The sequence below is a fragment of the Cynara cardunculus genome, assembly GCF_001531365.2.
Source record: "Cynara cardunculus var. scolymus isolate 2C chromosome LG 2, CcrdV1, whole genome shotgun sequence".
Lineage (NCBI taxonomy): Eukaryota > Viridiplantae > Streptophyta > Magnoliopsida > Asterales > Asteraceae > Cynara > Cynara cardunculus.
Window position 1 is genome coordinate 15,127,335 of NC_037529.1, and position 7,334 is coordinate 15,134,668.

At 33.8% G+C, this 7,334-nt stretch overlaps 1 pseudogene; it reads left to right on the top strand.

The window, feature by feature from the left end:
• The first annotated feature begins 1,110 nt into the window (after nt 1–1,110).
• Nucleotides 1,111–4,316, top strand: LOC112505930 (annotated as a pseudogene).
• The last annotated feature ends 3,018 nt before the right edge of the window (nt 4,317–7,334 follow it).

The following is a 7,334-nucleotide window of genomic DNA, read 5'->3' on the forward strand; positions in this document are numbered from 1 at the left end:
TGTAGTTTAAATTTTGTATTTCCCATCTGCATTATTCATATTACAGTCCTTACATCTTTCTTGAGAAGAATCCCAATGATGATGGGTTAAACGCCTTAGTTTGGGATGTAAAAAATAATTAAGACTGAAATTAATGTGAAAATGGAAATGGGTCTCAAATATAGTATTTTTATACAAATTATTTTTTTCATGTTATTAATATTTAACTAAAGATTATATTGCATTAATTGACAACTAATTCTACGTACATCTGAACTCAACCAGTTGTAAGTCTGTATGGGCCAGACTTGTAACTCTGAATTCCCATATCCAGATATAGCGCAGCTGAACTGCAAACACTGGAGAGAATAACCAATTTCACCCCAAACAATGTGTCCATATCTGTAGAAACCCTATACACCATCTTTTGTTTGGAACCCACTTCATATTCAGAAATATGTTTTGACAAATAGACGACATGAGAAGACTTCCTCGGCCTACAGATTTGCACGTATAAAGACTTGGTCAAGATTTTCAATACTTATTAAAATGACTGTGTTTAGCTAAAAGTTTTTCTTCGGACTACACCTCTATGTCTGTATAAATCTTATCAACTACCCTTCATCATATGAATGTCAATATTTGAAAATTAGTCGTTACGAAAGTGAGTAAAATTGTCAAAGTCCATATTAAAATGTTCGTGACCTATTATAAACATAGTTATTACTTGCGCACGTCTGAATTTCTAACCGACCTATAGTCTGGTACACCACGTTCATACTTGAACGTGGATAGATTACATAACTGAAGCCGTAAATCAGGTACAACACGTTCATACTGGAACGTGGCCAGAGTACACAACTTCAGAATTTTCATAAACTCATAAATTCAAAATTTGAGTTATCGTCAGTTATGATCACCATAAAATCTGGAAATTTCAATCGTGGGATGTGCGCTTAAATTAAGATTCAATTTCCGAACTTCTCACTACTCAAATTGGCAACTTTTCTCAAAGTCAAACAAGAACAATCAAAACGAATTGCTTTTCTTCTATAAGGTATGATTGCTTTTTTTGGTTAACTTACTTCAGTATTTTAATTAATTAATACATGGTTTCTCTTCTACAGATTAATGGCTGGAAACAACATTACATTCATTAACAATCTTCACATACAAAAGGATGATTTCACTGTCAAGGTTCGAATTGTGAGATTGTGGAAGCAACCGGTTTTTAAAAATCCGGATGAAATATACTCCATTGAAATGATACTAATGGATGAAGAGGTAAATTATTATATCTTTTTGGAACTTTAGTAATGAAATCATGATATTGAATGATTTTCTAAACTGCCTAAGATCTTCACATCATCAGTGCTCATTAATTTTTCATTTTTATGTTCTTAGGGCACCAAAATACAGGCAAATGTCCTGCAAAAAATGGGTTCCTAAGTTTAGGAATTTACTTCAAGAAGGGGCTGCAATTTTTATTAAGAATCCGACAATTGTTGGATATGCAACGAAGTACAAGTTAGTCGACAATACAAACAAGTTAAATTTGTATTACAAGACTTCTGTTTCGAATTGCCGGGATTTTAAGGGTTCCATTTTTGGATTTTCATTTGTCAAATTTGAAAACATTAAATCCAAAAGTATCCCAGAACATACTGCAGTTGGTGAGTAAATTAAATCCTTTCACATTGATTGTATTGTTTAAATAAATTATATACTTTACACTTATTGAAGTTAGATCTTGTCATGTTAACTTTTTTTATCATTACATAGATGTAATTGGGGAGGTAATTGCTTGTGAGACTATGGTGACTCTTCTAGATAGCAAAGGAAAAGGCAAAAGAAGAATGCAACTTGAGTTGAAGGATTTGGGGTAAGTATTTCACTTTAATTTACTACAATGATCTTCAGAAGCTATATAATTCTTTTCTTACAAATTATGTAGGGGAGTTAAAATACAAGTTACATTGTGGGATGCTTTCGCTGAGGAATTGAATAATTATGTTTCTACAATTATGTAGGGGAGTTAANAGTTAAAATACAAGTTACATTGTGGGATGCTTTCGCTGAGGAATTGAATAATTATGTTTCTACAATTATGTAGGGGAGTTAAAATACAAGTTACAAATTATGTAGGGGATTGTTGTTCTTGTTATTCAATTCGCAATGGTGAAAATTTACAGAGGTTAGTCTGATTCATTACATGTATAGTTCTTCAAGGAATGTTGTGTTAACTTGTTTCATTTGATTGTTTCAAAAAGGCCATTTATTTCTAATTCATTCAATGGTACGAGGCTATTCATCAATTCAGACATTGATGAAATTAAAGATTTTAAGAAAAGGTGAGCAATCTTAATTTATTATTTATTTATGTTATATATCTTATATTTCGCTCATATCCATTGTTTGTGTACTAATACTCTGATTCAATAGTTTGAACCAGGAAAGTGGTGAAGCTAAATCGTCACAACAGATTTCAATGCTCTCTGGAATGTCCTATTCATATCGTGAAGATTTTCTAGACAGAACCAGTAGAGCAAATATTGTTGAAATCAGTGAGATTGTTGAGGTAATGATTATTTTAAATTGTGTCTTTACATTGAGTAAATGGACTTTAGTGTAACATAGTGTACTTTATACAGGCCAAATCACTAATTGTATTAGGAACGGTGAAAGCATTTAGAAAAGATGTTCCTTGGTTTTACATGGGTTGCACAAGGTGTAACCGCAAGGTTCGACCCACGTACATTATTAGTGACAAGGATGATGACTCTAGTATGAAAGAAGAGAGGGAGAGTTTTGATTGTACGACTGATAGGTGCAGAGGTAAACTGACGGAAGTGTTGCCAAAGTAAGTAACAATTACATAACCGTGCTTCTCATTAACTATTACACACTCACATTAATACTCAATAATCATATAGGTTCATAATCTCTTTGAGAGTTCAAGATGATACATGAATTGTATCATTGACATTGTTTGATCGAGAAGCTAATAAGGTTTTGAACAAAACGGCAACAGAATTGTATGAGAAAGTTAAAAAGGTACGGTTAAAGCTCTTATCCTTTTTGAACGGTTAGTTTTTAGTATTCCAAATACATGTTAATGTAACAATTGTTTGTTTTCTTTGTTAGAGTGGTGATGTAGACATGTTTCCAGATGAGTTGGATGTTTTGTTTGATCGGAGGTTTGCAATAAAAATTGATATAACTGACTACAATATTAAGAACAACTGTTTCATTTATGGCATTTCAAAGCTAACAGATGATGATGCCATTTTGAGTGAGTTGGAGATGAGATGTCCTTCTCAACAGGTGTTGATTTCAGTTTGCAAAAAATATTATCCAACTTAGTGTAAAATCTTTTTTATTCTAACATTATTTTAGCATTTACTCTGCAGCCTGCTGAATCAGAATCAGAATCAGTAAATCTACATTCAACAGATTTTAGTTCCCAAGAGAAGTTAAAGGTACTATAAGTGCCATATTCAATGTAATTTATAAAGACAATTACAAGCAATTAGTGTTTCAAATGCTACAACTAATGATTGTTTAATTTCAAGGATGCTGTTTCATATACTGGTGAGAATGCAACACCATCCGATGCTGATAAAAGCACTGCAGACAGTCCGAATTCAGAAGAAAAGTTGTGTGAGAGAAGGCTTAGCAAAAGAGTTGAAAGGAAGCGGCTTTTTGAAAGTTTGTATGATGTCGATCAGGAAGGAAAAGGATCGGCTACAAAAACATTAAAGATCCCTAAGGTTGAGAAGTAATATTCTTCTTTTTGATGAACAATTTCAGTGATACTCCCGTTTGGTATTGTGTTGGTGGTTGAATTTTTTCTTGGACAATTATTTCTGCATTGGTGCATATGTCATGATACACGTTTTCATTATCATTTGTGTTGGATTTGATATTAAACTCATTTAGAGTACTGTAATGTTTGATTTTCATTTTCATGAAAATTATATCTGCTTGTAAGTATTTAACCGTTTTCGAACGAAGAGGTTCTTGGCAGTTGAAAAGCAGATCTGTAATGAGTATGGAAGCAACTTCAGGTCCACTGCCTGGTACAGGCAGATCGTCTGCGCACTTCTGTATGAAGCAGGGAATCAGGATCAGAGGTTCTGCATAGCACGAGGACAGACATACCTTTTAGTTAAGAGGTAAGTGTATCATGTACAAAGGCCATTTTCTATGTGAATTATCGTAAAGACAATCTTACATGAAGCAGATATACCACTCCTGGAGCAAGAGAAGAAGGCAGAATTGTTCTAAGATCAATCCGTAATTTGTTGGAGTTTGAGAACTTCTTAGGAGGTTCTTGAGGCTTGAAAACATCTAGAGCTTCTTGTCTTAGCATTTTTTTACCTTTCAATCAATGTACTTTCATTTCACTTTTATTGTACTTTCTGAATAGTTAATGTAAAACAGAGATCATTTTTAACCTATGCCTTCAATTAGAATTATGTTTTTAATTAAAATATGAGTTTTCTTTATTTTTAACTTCTGTTGGAGTATCGAGAACTTCTTATGTTTTTCTTCCTTTTTCCTAATTTAACAAAAAATAGTGGCTACAAGAATGTTAACAATTCCTCCACTTCAAAAGCAATATTCATGGTTATGGTGTACAAGTACATTGTCTCTCGTATTCGTTATTGTTTTGGTGATTGAATTTTATTTTCTACAATGATCTGTTAATTGGTGAATGTAACTTCAAATAAGCTTTTTGTTTTGGATTTAATGTTAAACTTATTTGCATGGGTAACACAGAGGCTCTGCACATAAGTGTTAAGAAAGACATCTATCTATTCATATACTACGCTTTTGCTTGCCCTTTTTCATACAGACAACACCAGAGGTTCTACACGTGGTACGTTGTCAATCTAACCATGGCTCCGTACTGCATACAGAGCTTTACAGAGGCTTTGCATTTAAGTGTTTAAAAACAGATCTGTCTCTTCATACACTGCGTTGAGCCTCGATCTATTACTCTAAAGTGGACTTCAAACTTGTAACTATGGACTATCTGAGTCTTCATTTAGAAAATTTATTCACCGTTGTGTCTGTCAATCCTGACTTCTTTCTTTATACAGACTTTAATAGAGGTTTTGCTTGTAGTAGGTCGTCAGTCTAACCCTGCTTCCCTGATTTAGACATAGTTACACAAAGGCTCTGCACGTAAGTGTTGAGAAAGAGCTCACTCTCTTCATGCACTACGTTCAGGCCCTGCCGCTTACTCTAAATGAGACTTCCGAAGTGCAACTCTGCACTGTTCGAATCTAAACTCTGAAATTTTCTTGCCCCTTGTGTGACCCAAGCCTCACTCGGTTCTTCATACAGACCTTCACAGAGGCTCTGCAACTGGTACGCGGTCAGACTGAACAAGGCTCCGTGGTTCATATACTTAAGTGCTGAGAAAGAGCTTTGTCTATTCATGTTCTACATTGAGGCTTCACTTCTTCATACAGAACTTCACAAAGGTCCTGCACGTGATACGCGGTCACTCTAACCCTGCTTCAGTGCTTCATACAGAGCTACACAGATGCTCTGCACTTAAGTGTTGAGAAAGAGCTCTTTGTCTTCATGCACTATCTTCAACAGTCAAGTCGTACTTTAGAAGTGTACGTCACACTTGCAACTCTACACCATACTTGGTCGACACTCTAGGAAGTTTGTTTACCTTTGAGACTGTCAACCCTGATTTCGTTCTTCATATAGACCATGAGAGAGGGCCTGCATGTGCTACGCCATCAATATGTCACCGTACTTCATACGGAGGCATACAGAAGCTCTACATTTAAATGCTGAGAAAGAGGTCTGTCGCTTCAGGTGCTACGTTCATGTTTCCCTAATTCATGAAGACCTTCACATAAGTTAAGCACATACTATGCCGTCACTCTAACACTGCCTTCGTGCTTCATACAGTACTATACAGAGGCTCTGCACTTAAGTGTTAAGAAAGAGCTCCGTCTGTTCATGTTCTACGTTGAAATTCCCCTTCTTGGTACAGACCATGACAAAGGTCCTGCAAGTGCTACGTCACTGTAACACTACCTCTGTGCTTCATACAGAGCTATACAGAGGCTCTGCACTTAAGTTTCGAAAAATAGCTCTGTCTCTACATGTCCTACTTTCAGTCTTTGCTTCTGAATCTCAAGTGTACTTCAACATTATAAGTCTGTATTGTTTTGGGCTTAAAGTGACAAAAGTTTTTTAACACTTTTGTCTTTCAAGCGTGACTCCATTATTCAAACAGACCTTCAAATAGGTTCTACACGTGCTATGCCGTAATGTATTTCGGTGATCACAAAAACTTCTAAACACATATTTATTTCACAATTAAATGTAGGAGTTGGAAGCTAACTCTGACTTGTTTGGTTACAGACTTATACAATAACTTTCATACGTGTTTTGACACACATACAATTTCCATTAACGTTTAAACTATGCAATATGGCTTCAAAATAGTACTAAACATACTTCAGATTTTCGATTTACATTGTAAATAGTAATTCTTGAGTGTCAATGTGCAGAGTTCCTTAAAACCAGTTCTCAAATGTTAGTTTCAGGTGATAATATTATAACTTAATAGTTAAAAGTCTAAATGCCATACATGAACATTATATTGCATTCTTTGCATAACATGGTAAACATATAAGTTGTTTTAAGTGATAATGTTATAACTTAATTTAAATATATAACTTATATTACATTTTGGTTTTCCTCCTAAATGAAGTATGTTATTTCAACATTTATATAATACAATCACTAATTGCAAGTGGAAACAAGATTCACCAAAACACTGTTTCTATGCAAAAGCTTATGAATAATTGAATCCTACAAGGTTTTGAACATGTATATAAATCTTATACATTTTTATGCATAAAGACAAAGTCATATGTAAAATATGTTACAAAATAAAATGAATATATTTAAAGTCATATAAACAAATTATATAGTGTTTCCCTTCAGTTTATAAAATCCCTCGCAGACCACAAGTTATTTTCTTCTTTGAAGAGATCATTCATTCATTTTTTTTTCTTCCTTTAAACCCTAATATTGTTTCATCTAATTTTAATATGAAAATAGGCACAAAATAAAGGAGACTCGGGTGTAGTGTAGAAATTTATTGGAAACCGTAAAGGACATATATTATTAAATACTAGAAGCGTACTCGCGCAATGCAGCGAGATACATCATGATTTTAATATTTCATTTTCTTCTTTATCTCAGTCGATATTATAATATGGCTTTATGTGATTTTGAGAAAGTGATAATGTTTTTATTTTTGAATAAAATATATGTTTGAAGATTTCATAAAAATTTGACAAAAATATATCGAT